We start from the raw sequence: 13,714 nt of genomic DNA on the forward strand, positions 1-13,714 counted from the left end.
TCAGCGACAGTATGAAGTCTCTTGGTGGTCTTTCCATCTTTTTCCTTCTCTTCAGATGTTTTCATCTATTTAAGGCCGAATTGTTTTGTCCTTTCTCTCTAGGCGTTTTCTGGGCCTGCTTCTCGTGCTGAATACTGTCGCGTCCTATCGCACAGCGTTCCAATCGCTCCAGCTTGCGTTCAGGGTGGTTGTTACTTCTGCTCCATTCTGCAAGATTTCACGTGCATTTCTGGGGGGAGCCCCTACGGCTCCCCGGAGCTATCCATGGCTGATATGGATCCCTTAACTATTTTGCATCAGTCGATGTGGGTGGAGTTCTAGGCCTACCGGGGACCACGAGCCAGAACCTGGCCCCCTCAGAGAGGCACGGGGAGCAATGGCCCATAGAATTGCACATGTGATTTGGAGCATTCTATATCTGCCATTGACCGGGACAGGCACCCAGAAAGGTAAGCGCCACAAAACAAACCCCTATTCTGGTTAACAATAACAATAGACAAACGAGTGGACAGAACTTCCCCAGAAAAACGAACTAACAAGCATAACGTCACAGGAGCAGCATGTCTGCGCAGCTCCTCCCTCCCCGGGAGGGGGAAGGGGGAGCCCCAGACCCCCGCGCCGGCGATCCCCGCCCCAGTTCCTTGGCTGATGGGATAGTGCATGGTCGTGTGGCTCCAGCTCCGGTCTTGTCTCAGTGCTGTGACTTGTTTCCAGTGCTGCTCTTACGGTGGTCGTGTGAGCTAGGAGTAGTATTCTCAGGTACTCGGGCTGCATATGCTTAGGGTCACCTTCCCTGAGTGCCCTGTAAGTACCACCCTTGGGGCTTGGGGTTACTTTCCACAAGTCACCTTGGGTCTACCTCTGTTGGCTTTTCGCTGCTTGGTGTTTGGCCGCCCCGAGTGTTTGGGGGTTTTCCTCCCTTGTTTGCCTTGGGGTAAGTGGTAGTTATAGCACTGGTGGGGCGCAGGGTACTGCGTAGCTAGTTTTCACCTATGACAGCGGCCGGCTCTGTTCCCTCTGGGTACATTGTCCACTTGTGTGGTTTTTCTATTATATTTGTTTTTGCCTGGTAGGGGGGTCTGCCTTGTGTTCCCCCCCCCCCCTTATATTAGGGTCGATTGTGTGGTGGTACCCCCTGCTTCGCCCTCACGGGTGGACACGTCCCGGGGGTTCAGCTTTAGCAGTTTGCTTGGTAGTTTGGGGCGCCGGTTAGCAGTGCCCTGCCTGGGATAACCCTTAGCAGACCCAGTCTAGAGGCCCTGGAAAACCCCCCGGGGCCTCTCGGGTCCGATAGTGGAGACCCTTGCATCCCATCTCGCTTTGTGCGAGTTGAGGGTTGCTCTGTCCCTTTGTCTCAGGGTGTCGGAAAATCCGACACCATTTAATAATCATACAGATAATAGCTGTATTGTATAAGCAAGTTACCCATAGAAAACGTAACTTGTAGTGGAATTACCGTCTAAAGAAAACGGGATATCATCACCACATACTATTATAAATCACCACCTATTGTGGTGGGAATTATTCTTAAATACATTAGTCTTTGGACTTTGCCATCATAAAACATCTCATATAAATTAACTTAATTATCAATATTAAAGTAGAGTAAATGTGACCCTTCTATCACTTTCTGAAATCTGGACAATGTAAGCCAGGCGTCAGTGGAGGAAGGAGGGCAGCCATTGTGGAGACTAGACCAGAGGCTCTCGGGAGCAAATTCGGCTCCTGTTAATTTTACTTGGACGTAGTGTTATGGAAACCAAGGGTGTACCATTTTCAACACGCTGTCAACAAATCAAGTTAAGTGTTCTTTCCGAAACCCGTTTATTTTCATCTATGGCCATTAATGTCATTATATAGGGTGGACCGGTTAGAGCACGTGGAAGCCTCAAACTAAAGGTAATTAAGCCAGGTCTTCATGTTCCATGTACAGTTTTCTCTGAAATACTTGTCATATATAGAATCTGGCTTCACAGTTAGCGCCCTTTTGACAGGTCAAGACGAGGAAGACTTTGTGCACCAGTTACTGGGTGATGGAAGCTACCTCAAAGAGGATAATTTGGTGTCTACACCCTAGTTATACCTGGTGGACTAACCTGCTGTACTATAAGATAAGGAACCTTTTCAATGTATGTAGTTAATACTGTAGTTTGATTGGCTGCATATAAATTCATCTAATATAAACCCCCCCTAATGTGTAGAGGATCGATTTGTGAGATTATTGCAGAAATACAGTCCACTTATCATTATACAAATTGCTATCGAAGTATATAAATTAACGTAAATATAAATTCATATAAATTAAATAAATATAAATCTCACAGGTCGGTTCCCACACAGGGTGACTCTCCTTGTTTTTGCCTCCGTCATGCTGCCTGTTGTGTCGGTGACACATTCGACCCTGAGTCCTGCAAGCTTTGTTGCTTGTTCGTGACTCCATTCACCCAGTCTGCTGATGAATTCCAGTGGGTGCAGGCAGCTTGCGTGGGGTTAGGTTGTTGCAACGCGCTCGGGTTTGTCGCTTCCCCGGACGCCCCAATGCTGCCCCGCTTTGTGTAGGGACCCAGACTTTTGGGTTTTGGTCGCTTTCGGCCTTGGTTCCTTCCATGCCCCCCTTGTTTTTTCCCCCTCCTGCTTTTGGCCCCTACGCATCTGCAGGCTTCGGGGTCGGGGCAGGGTTAGAGGTTCTGAGACTTGGGCAGTTTCGGGGGTTGCCCCGTCTGGGGTAGCTGCGGAGGCATTCGAGTCTGTTCCTCCGGCCGATGCTCCGGGGTCTGACCAGTGGGCCCCTTCTCTTCCAGCTCTCTCGGCTGCCCCGGCTTTTTCTTGTGGGGTCGGAGCTTTGGAGGTCGACTCGGCCCCGGGGCCTGGTGTAGAGGCTCCTGGGGTTGGGGAGGAGCGGCCTTGGGCTCCATTGCGCCCCGCCTGGATTTCCGTCCTTCTGAGCGGGGCTTACTGTTGCAAGGAGTGGGATTTTCTTCCCCCCCCCCCCCCCCCTCTGCGTACGATTTGGGCTTGGATTCTGCTCCTCCCCGGGTTCGGTTCCGTGTCCCTGTGGTTTCTTCGGTTCCATCTTCAGGTGGTTTTCAGCTACCCGCATCTCTTCGCCTGCGATGCAGTTGGCCTTTGCAGCTTACCTCCTGCGTGTCCCGGGAGTTTGCCTCCAAACTGGTTCCTTCTGTTCTGGTCAGGTTGGGCTCCTTGTAGCCGTTTGGGGCTCCTTGTAGCCGTTTGGGGCTCCTTGTAGCCGTTTGGGGCTCCTTGTGGCCGTTTGGGGCTCCTTGTGGCCGGTTGGGCTCCTTGTGGCCGGTTGGGCTCCTTGTGGCCGGTTGGGCTCCTTGTGGCCGGTTGGGCTCCTTGTAGCCAGTTGGGATGCTTGTCGCCGGTTGGGCTACTTCTCGCCTTCTTGGGCTACTTTTCTTTTGTGTCCTGAGCATGCGCCGTGGGAGTTTGTTTTGGTTCCGAGCGGTGTGCACACGTGTTGGTGTTCTGCATCCATTTTCTCTCGGGGAGGCTTTGCCTCTCACTCTTTTCTTTCTCCAATCCGTGCCTTGTTGCTTTGGGGGTGTTCTGGAGTGCCGCTGTTGGGAAGTCCCGAGGTTTTACCCTGCATTTTAGGGTGGGGAGCCTCCTTTGCCGCTCCCCTCCTTCTCTCCAGCATGGGCGCCCTGGCCGCCTTTGGCGGCTACGTTCTTATAGGCTTGCGTCACGGCCCTTCAGCGCCTATGTTCTGCAGGTGAGTTGGTGCGGTCTGGCGTCTCCTTCGTCCTGACACTGTTGTTGTTTATGGAAGTAGGAATGGGTGTACATACGTACTTGAGAACGTGGACTGTACCAACCGAGGTGCCTACTGCAGGGCTATTGGCTCATACAGGGCAGCTCTTGTTCTCATCACCTGATTCCTTCCTCGGTTCACGGGTGACTGCGGTTGGCCTCTTGGCCCTTCCGAGGCGGCTCCTGCCTGTACTCATCCTGCCCCTCTCCTATGCTTGTCTAATCTTGCTTGAGTTTGGGGCCCCACCTCCACCTTGTTCCACGGTGCAACGGTGAGGGTGCCGGTTCGGTGGTACGTTTTCCTGTGTCGAGAGGGTTTTGTGCTCGCCTCCTTGTGCTTGCAGGATTGGGTTCTGGCTCTTTGGCTCCGCCTCTCCCCTGTCATTCGCCTGACGAGCGGATTCTGTGCTTCATGGGCGCTCTCGTCTCTGCTCTTGGGGCTGTGTATGGGGGTCAGCCCAAGTTGGGCTGCCTAATGTGTTCCTTTGTTGCCTGTTACACTGCACACGTTTCTTCTCCCGTCCCTGTGGCTCGGTTGGGTACTCGGTTTCCGCTTGTGTCCCCTTGTGTGCCACTCGTGTTACGATTTATCTTTATCTTCCCTGTCGCTTCCTCGGGGAGTGTGGTGACGTTTTGCTGCGATTTTGATACTGCAGCTGCGTGTAGGGGTTGGTTGTGGCATTTTGTTCAGCCCTTCCGTGCTCCCTCTGGGGCCCTCCTTCCTTGCCGGTCTTGCTGTGCCGGGTCTGGTTTTTCCATGTTCCTTGGATTCTTTGTCCTGTCCTCGTTGTCCTCACCTCGTTGTGCTGGCTGGGGATGAGCTTGGTGTGTTCGTCTCGCCCCTCGCCTATCCTCCGGTTTCGGTTCAAATTCCAGAGCCCAGTGGGCTCCCTTCCTTAGTGTTTTTCACGGCTGCCCCGGGATTTTTCTTGACGCTGGGGCTTTGGGGGGACAGCTCGGCCCTGGGGCCTGCAGGGTTAGTTCCCGGGGCTGGGGTGGGGCTAACGTGAGGGGCCTCAGGCCCCGTTGGTTCCCGCCGGGGTTTTTCTACCCCTTCTGGGCGGGGCTTGAAGTTTTGTGGAGTGGGGTTTTTCTGTTCCCCCTCTCCACACGTGCTTTTTGGCCGTCGGCCCCTTGCTGGGCTCGGTTCCTTGTCCATTATGTCCGTTGCTTCCGTCCTGTCGGTGGGTGCGCTTCTACGGTCTTCGCCCCTTTTTTCCGAGACGGGCCTTCTTCGTCATGTCCCCCTCTTCTTGGGGTTCTGCATGACTTTTGGTCTCGGGTGCGAAGGGGTTTTTGTGCCTTCGTCCTTTGTGTTTGCTTCTTTTTGTTCTTGAAGGTTCGAGACGGTTTTGCTCCTTCCCATTTTATGGTACGTCTGTCGTCGTTCGGTTAAGCTTCCCTCCGGTCCTTTCTAGGGCTTGTGGGTCCTATTCCAGGCAGCTTCTGGGTGTTTGGCCATCTTGTTCTTTTGTTCATATATCTTCTCTTAGCACTGTCTCGGCGCTGCTCGTTTTCATGGGGGCGATTTTGCTCCTCTTCACGAGTGTCTTTTCACTCCTGCCCTTCTGCGGGATATTGGTGCGGGACGCCTCCTTATGCGGGTTCCTTCCCTGTCAGCTGCACTTGTGGTGGTGGACTTGCCTGCTTGTGGCATTTTGGTTTTGGTCCTGCGTTTCTTTTTCCTCCTGGAACGGTCATAGGATTGGCTTGCGGAGGATGTAGAGGCGCTTGGGGCCGTTCCTGGGTCTGGCACCATGGTTTCTGCTGCTAGCTTTCGGTATCGATGTTCCTTCTGATCCGTTTCGTAGGCTGTCTCGTGTGCTGTTTCCCCTCCAGCCTGCTCATGCACTGCCTGTGCCGTCCTGGTCTTTGGACAGGGTGCTCTCCTGTTTTTCTTCTCCTTGGTTGTTGTGGCTCTTTCGGTTCAGGTTTGCTTTACTTCGGCTCTTTTTATGTTGGCATTGGCCTCTGGGGGGTCATGTAGCAGAGCTTCATGCTCTTCTCAGGCGCAGTGGTTTTTGACTCCTATGGTCGTGGTCATAGGTTTCTTCAGTCTGCAGCAGTTCTCTCTTTTTCTGGTGTATGATGTGCCTGCTGCTTCCGGAGGGGTCCTTGGGTTGTTGTCTCGACTTCGTGTTGAGGAGTGGTGCACCGACCACCTCCCAGGTATGTCCCCTTGTTTTCTTAGGTAGTCTTTGGTGAAGTAGCTCCGGGGAGCCGTAGGGGCTCCCCCCAGAAAACCAGCGTTGAATGTAATGATACGCCATCTTCTGGGTGAGTCCCGGAGGCTCCCCGGCACCCTCCCGCCCTCCGGTCGGCGGTTTTTTCGCGGTTTTTGATATCCAGCCTCAGAACTGGGGTGGGGATCGCCGGCGCGGGGATCTGGGCCTCGCCCTTCCCCCTCCGGGGGAGGGGGGAGCTGCGCAGACATGCGGCTCGTGTGACGTCATGCTTGTTAGTTCGTTTTTCTGGGGAAGTTCTGTCCACTCGTTTGTCGATTTTGGTTGTTAACCAGCATACGGGTTTGTTTTGTGACGCTTACCTTTCTGGGTGCCTGTCCCGGTCGATGGCAGATATAGAATGCTCCAAATCACATGTGCAATTCTATGGGCCATTGCTCCCCGTGCCTCTCTGAGGGGGCCAGGTTCTGGCTCGTGGTCCCCGGTAGGCCTAGAACTCCACCCACATAGACTGATGCAAAATAGTTATGGTATCCATATCAGCCATGGATAGCTCCAGGGAGCCTCCGGGACTCACCCAGAAAATGGCGTTTCATTACATTCAACGCTGGTTTTTTCACCTAACAATAATAATAATAATAATAATAATAATAATAATATGTAATAATATGTAATAATAATAATAATAATAATAATAATAATAATAATAATAATAATAATAATAATATGTAATAATAATAATAATAATAATAATTGATTTGCAAGAATGTACAATAGGTTGGTGAGATTACATAAGCTTGGTATTTTTACATTCATGCAAAGCCACTAACACACATAGCGTTTCGGGCAGGTCCTATATCTAACGTATCAGGAAAGATGAAAGGGTACATTGTACCAAGGTTTTTATATCGACAGATAAATAAAGCATAAGTTGACAGAGGTGATTACACTTATAAGGATACATGTCTTAAGTACTAATAATGAGGAAGTGGGCAGTACAAGATACAGTGTGAATTTGAAGCACAAGGTAAGAAAATGAGGATGAAATTAGGTACTTTTTAATTTTACTTTTGAACAGGGCATGGGTTGGACAATTTTTTTATTCATCAGGGAGTGAGTTTCAAAGACTGGGCTCTTTTATTTGCACAGATTTAGTCTGACTCTGGGAATATCATAGATATATTTATTTATGCTGTGATGCTCATGGGTTCTATTATGTCTAACAAGGAAAAGTTTCAGATAAAGATCATCATTTAGGAACAAGTTTTGTACATGTAGATAGCACAAGAGAATGTGTGGAGCGAGTGTATATTTATCATGTTAAGGGACTTGAATATAGAGGGGCTATGTGTTGTCTGAAGACAGAGTTTGTTATAGTTATGATAGCAGATTTTTGCTGAGTGATGATAGGCTTGAGGTAATTTGCAGTGGTTGAACCCCATGCACAGATACCGTATGTAAGATAGGGCTAGATTAGTGCATTGTATAATGGGAGGAGAGCAGATTGGGGGAACATAATATCTAATTTTACAAAGTATACCGACCGTTTTTGTGACTTTTTTGGCTGTGTTGTATGTGGGTGCTGAAATTGTCTCGTTTCTATGTATAGGCCAAGGAACTTCCCCTCATTTTTATTCGTAATGTTCACATTTGAAGCTAAATCTGATTTGATGAGTTATTACCAATTAAAATGTAGGTCTTTTCTATGCTTAGTGTAAATTTGTTGGTTGACATCCACGATTGGACTTTTTTTAATTCACTGTTGACAATATTCAACAGTGTGTAGGGGTTGGGGTCAGAATGGACGATAGTCAGCAGCACCTCCAGCCTGGTCTGAGCCTTCCTGGTTTTTGGACCGGGTTCTTTCTTCTCCTTGTTTTGTGGTGGCCCCTTCGGTTGGTGATTGTTTTCGGAAGGCCTTAATTTTGTTGGTCTTGGCCTCTGGGGCTCTGATTGGGGGGTTCTTCATGCTCTCATCTGGTGCCGGAGATTCTGTTCCCTTGGTCCGGGTGGGCATTTTGTTCGGTTGCAGCTTTCTCCTTCTATTCTGGCGAAGAATAAGACGGCAGGTTTCCGAAGGGGTCGGATGGTGGGAGATGCTTGATTGGTTAGGCCCGGGGGTACATCACGTTTTGTGTCCGGTGGCGGTTGTGCGCCACTATCTGTGGGCCACTGGTTTTGTGACGGTGGACACTCTTTGGATGGATCTGGTTCCCTGGTTCTCTGTTACTAGGCTCGTGTGACTCAGGCTGTTCGCAGTGTCATCAAGTCCAGCCAGCTTGCGGTGTATCCTTGTGCCCATGACATACGGAAGTACACGGCGCTTGCCATGGTTTTTGGGAACATGTCTTGGGTGGACATTCGGGGGTTTTGGAGGTCGACCAGGATCCTAGCGACCAGATGTCTATTGAATGTTCTGGGCCCTGTTCTGAGCCTTGTGTGGCTTTGGGGCGTCTGTCGCAGTTGTCGTTTCTTCTTCGACTTGAGCCCTGCCGTGCTGCCGCCTCCCGGGTAAGTCCAAGTTTTTTCTTCTCTGTGGGTAGTAAGCTTCAGGGAGCCGACGGTGCTCCCTCCTGAAAATCAGCGTTATATGTAATGAAAGCAAAGCCCCAGAAGCTCCCTGACACCCTCCCTTCCTCCATCCGAGTGGTAGTTTTTTTTTTTTATATCATACCTAGATCCAAGGTGGTGGGGGGCCGGCTCCCCCTCCCCCTATTTAGAGAGGGGTGGATACGCTAACGCACGGAAGCACAAGTTGAGTGCAGGGTTGCTAGCTTGTTTTCTTTCAGCATTAATTTCTTTGTTTTTTCTGGGGGTAGGTTGCAAATTTACCAGCCAGTTGTTTGTTTTGGTTCGCCTATCTTTTTAGGCGCCCATCCTGGTCGATGGGGGAATATGGCATACTTTAAATGTATAGTGCTCATACGCCGTTGCTTCCTGCGCCTCTCTGGGGGACCAGGTTCTGTCTCGTGGTTCCCGGTAGGCATGAGAACGCCTGTGACTGATGACCCCAAACTAATATAGTACAGATCAATTCGGATAGCTTCAGGGAGCCTCTGGGGCTTTACCCAGAAAATGGTGTTTCATTACATTCAACGCTGGTTTTTTACTCATAGCTGATTATATTTCTCTTGTAATAACAGGAACTTTGGTATTTACCCAACAGAGTGTTCCGGACAACTTCAACAAGAGCTCTGATGTAGGAAAGCTCCCAGAAAACAAGCCTAAAAATCGCTTCAGGAATAACCTCCCGTGTTAGTACTATTATACAAATATTTGATTCGTTACAAATATGAGCTTGAGCTCAGTATTTAAAAATTCTGCATGATACATTACAGGCTTTTGAATATTTGAGTGAACTTTGTGGTGAGTGAGTTGCAGTGACCTCTTCTCCAGTGCCTTCCTAGCACCAGTATGACCCATCAGGGATCTCTGGTGTGCCAGAGTTTAATGTCACTTTACCCTGATTGTCATGGTTTTGTAAAACGGGATATTTATGGATCAAGATGATCAAAGGGTTTTCCTTAAAAGAAGTTTCTTATATTTACTCAAAAGTGTTTTTTAATTATTGATGTGACATTTGCATATTTCCAAGTGTATTTACCTTAAATTTCCTGGAATATATATATATATATATATATATATATATATATATATATATATATATATATATATATATATATATATATATATATATATATATATATATATGTCGTACCTAGTAGCCAGAACTCACTTCTCAGCCTATTATGCAAGGCCCGATTTGCCTAATAAGCCAAGTTTTCCTGAATTAATATATTTTCTCTAATTTTTTTCTTATGAAATGATAAAGCTACCCATTTCATTATGTTTGAGGTCAATTTTTTTTTATTGGAGTTAAAATTAACGTAGATATATGACCGAACCTAACCAACCCTACCTAACCTAACCTAACCTATCTTTATAGGTTAGGTTAGGTTAGGTAGCCTAAAAAGTTAGGTTAGGTTAGGTTAGGTAGGTTAGGTAGTCGAAAAACAATTATTTCATGAAAACTTGGCTTATTAGGCAAATCGGGCCTTGCATAGTAGGCTGAGAAGTGCGTTCTGGCTACTAGGTGCGACATATATATATATATATATATATTTTATTAAATATGACCGAAAAAGTAAGATTAATAATTCTAACACGAATTTTCTCAATCTTTCGTACATTATGCTTCACTGTTGGAGGTAAATCAAAAATCACTTCTCCAAAATTCATTTTTATTTCTAGTCTGACGCGACACGGGCGCGTTTCGTAAAACTTATTACATTTTCAAAGACTTCACAAATACACAACTGATTAGAACTTGCGTTTCCCTGATTTTATATCTACATTTGAGTGAGGTGGGAAGGGTGATGTGGCATTACATTTGAGTAAGGTGGGAAGGATGATGTGGCATTAGAGGATATTAATAGGGTATTAAAAGTATCAACACAAGACAGAACACGAAACAAAGGGTTCTCCCCTAGGTGTCCTGTTTGCAAACTTCTACATGGGTACCATCGAGCAAAAAGTCTTAGTCGACATGAACTTGAAACCGGCCATATACTGCAGGTATGTTGACGACATTTTTACACAGGTACCTGATGTCAGACATCTGCAGGAGCTGAAGGAGGCATTTGAGCAGAGTTCCGTGCTGCGTTTCACTTACGAGACGGAAAAGGATGGGAAGCTGCCTTTTCTAGATGTAACAGTCATGGAAAAGGGCGGAGGTTTCCACACTGCAGTCTACACAAAGGAAACAAACATAGGAATGTGCCTAAATGCCAACAGCGACTGCCCTGACAGGTACAAGAGGAGTGTTGTTAACGCATACGTCGACCGTGCTCTCAGCCACAGCTCAGAATGGAAGCAAGTCGACGAAGAACTCTGTAGGGTAAGGCAGGTTCTAGTCAATAACGGCTTCTCCAATGGTTTCATCGAAGACATCATAAGAAGGAAAGTGAAAAGCCATGCAACCTCCGAAGAGACAACTAACACAACACCTATACCCCCTATTAGACTATTTTACAGGAACTTCTTTTCCACAGCTCATAAAACAGAGGAAAGGGTCCTGAAAGATATTGTTAATAGAAACGTTATCCCTACAGACAAAAATCAGAGGATACAACTGACGATTTACTATAAAACCAGAAAAACGGCCAGCCTACTCATGAGAAACTCTCCAGACACGAAACAGAACGCTTTAAAAGAGACTAACGTCGTCTATGCCTTCAAATGCCCACTTGGGGACTGTAAGCTCCAAAAAACCCAGTATATAGGCAAGACAACAACATCTCTTTCTAGGCGTTTAACGATGCATAAACAACAGGGCTCCATTAAGGAACATATAATCTCTTCCCATAACCAAACCATCGCCAGAGAAATCCTAGTAAACAACACAGAAATCATCGATAGATACAGCGATAGCAGGCGGCTAGACGTTTGCGAGGCACTACACATCAAGAAGTCAACACCAGCAATCAACAGCCAATTATTGCACAACTATATTCTACCCACCTCAAGACTCCGCTCCAATATAGAAGCATCAAGAAATTTGGACCAATAGGCTTTCTACAAACACTTCTATTCAATTTCCATTGTTTCGTGTTCTGTCTTGTGTTGATACTTTTAATACCCTATTAATATCCTCTAATGCCACATCATCCTTCCCACCTTACTCAAATGTAATGCCACATCACCCTTCCCACCTCACTCAAATGTAGATATAAAATCAGGGAAACGCAAGTTCTAATCAGTTGTGTATTTGTGAAGTCTTTGAAAATGTAATAAGTTTTACGAAACGCGCCCGTGTCGCGTCAGACTAGAAATAAAAATGAATTTTGGAGAAGTGATTTTTGATTTACCTCCAACAGTGAAGCATAATGTACGAAAGATTGAGAAAATTCGTGTTAGAATTATTAATCTTACTTTTTCGGTCATATTTAATAAAATATGTCTACAGGAAAGACTGCTACCAAAATATACTAATATATATATATATATATATATATATATATATATATATATATATATATATATATATATATATATATATATATATATATATATATATATATATATATGTCGTACCTAGTAGCCAGAACGCACTTCTCAGCCTACTACGCAAGGCCCGATTTGCCTAATAAGCCAAGTTTTCATGAATTAATTGTTTTTCGACTACCTAACGTACCTAACCTAACCTAACCTAACTTTTTCGGCTACCTAACCTAACCTATAAAGATAGGTTAGGTTAGGTAGGGTTGGTTAGGTTTGGTCATATATCTACGTTAATTTTAACTCCAATAAATAAAAATTGACCTCATACATAATGAAATGGGTAGCTTTAACATTTCATAAGAAAAAAAATAGAGAAAATATATTAATTCAGGAAAACTTGGCTTATTAGGCAAATCGGGCCTTGCATAGTAGGCTGAGAAGTGCATTCTGGCTACTAGGTACGACATATATATATATATATATATATATATATATATATATATATGTCGTACCTAGTAGCCAGAACTCACTTCTCAGCCTACTATTCAAGGCCCGATTTGCCTAATAAGCCAAGTTTTCCTGAATTAATATATTTACTATAATTTTTTTCTTATGAAATGATAAAGCAACCCTTTTCTCTATGTATGAGGTCAATTTTTTTTTATTGGAGTTAAAATTAACGTAGATATATGACCGAACCTAACCAACCCTACCTAACCTAACCTAACCTATATTTATAGGTAAGGTTAGGTTAGGTAGCCAAAAAAAGCTAGGTTAGGTTAGGTTAGGTAGGTTAGGTAGACGAAAAAACATTAATTCATGAAAACTTGGCTTATTAGGCAAATCGGGCCTTGAATAGTAGGCTGAGAAGTGCGTTCTGGCTATTAGGTACGACATATATATATATATATATATATATATATATATATATATATATATATATATATATATATATATATATATATATATATATATATATATAGGGGGGTACCACCACTGGTGCAATTATAGGGACCCACAGCCTCAGAGAAGGGAACACAGAGCACTCAGGGAAAAACTTGACATTTAACTCTGAATACGAAAGAGTGTTCACTTCTCCTACCACCCCCTTTTTTTTTTTATTATGATGTACACTTTATTATGCAAGGTTATACAGTTACATATCTGATTTTATACAAAAAATGAACATTAAGAGGACACAAGAAAAAGTTCGCTTCCTAGAGGCTGTAGATTTCCTCGAACTCCTCCGACGCCGGGCAGGAACCGAGGATGCAGCGGGCATTTCCCCTCTGGATCCCGACACTGAGGCGCTGAAAAAGAAAACTTGCTGCTCTAGGGTCTCTTATGGTGTCAATGAGCTTGGAACCAAGATCCTTAAGAAACCTTCTTGCACTCTCACCCCATGGGCCTAGGGTCTCAGACCCTATTGGAACGAAATTGTACCTTTGATCTAATTGCCTGTACTTGACTGACTTTTGTTTTTCTCTGTGTGTCGCTGCGGCTCCTGCCGTGCCGGCAGAGAGGGTGATGTATGTCGTTGCCAGGGTGGATACGCAAGTATAGTCCCATGCTAACTGCCTGCCACCCTTCCACGGACGCAGTGTGATTCCGTCTGGTCGGCCGGCAAAGCTAACAGAGTCACGGTTCAGTAGGTTGCGGGGCTCTCTCTCCGCTGGACACTGAGCAGAGGCAAGGCTTCTTTTAATGATGTCGTTGACTTCGTCGTGTCTAGTGTGCCAACCACCCGATTTTCCACA

The 13,714-nt window shown here is 46.0% G+C and overlaps 1 protein-coding gene across 5 annotated transcripts in view; it reads left to right on the forward strand.

The window, feature by feature from the left end:
* LOC123761307 (uncharacterized) overlaps positions 1 to 13,714 on the forward strand; it is a 183,572-nt gene that overhangs the window by 133,567 nt on the left and 36,291 nt on the right. For all 5 annotated transcript variants that reach the window (XM_069328914.1, XM_069328913.1, XM_069328911.1 and 2 more), the window contains exon 26: positions 9,124 to 9,211. The gene's annotated coding sequence lies outside the window, so the exon portion shown is untranslated. The remainder of the gene's footprint in view (positions 1 to 9,123; positions 9,212 to 13,714) is intronic.

The sequence above is a fragment of the Procambarus clarkii genome, chromosome 22 (genome assembly GCF_040958095.1).
Source record: "Procambarus clarkii isolate CNS0578487 chromosome 22, FALCON_Pclarkii_2.0, whole genome shotgun sequence".
NCBI classification, from domain to species: Eukaryota; Metazoa; Arthropoda; class Malacostraca; order Decapoda; family Cambaridae; genus Procambarus; species Procambarus clarkii.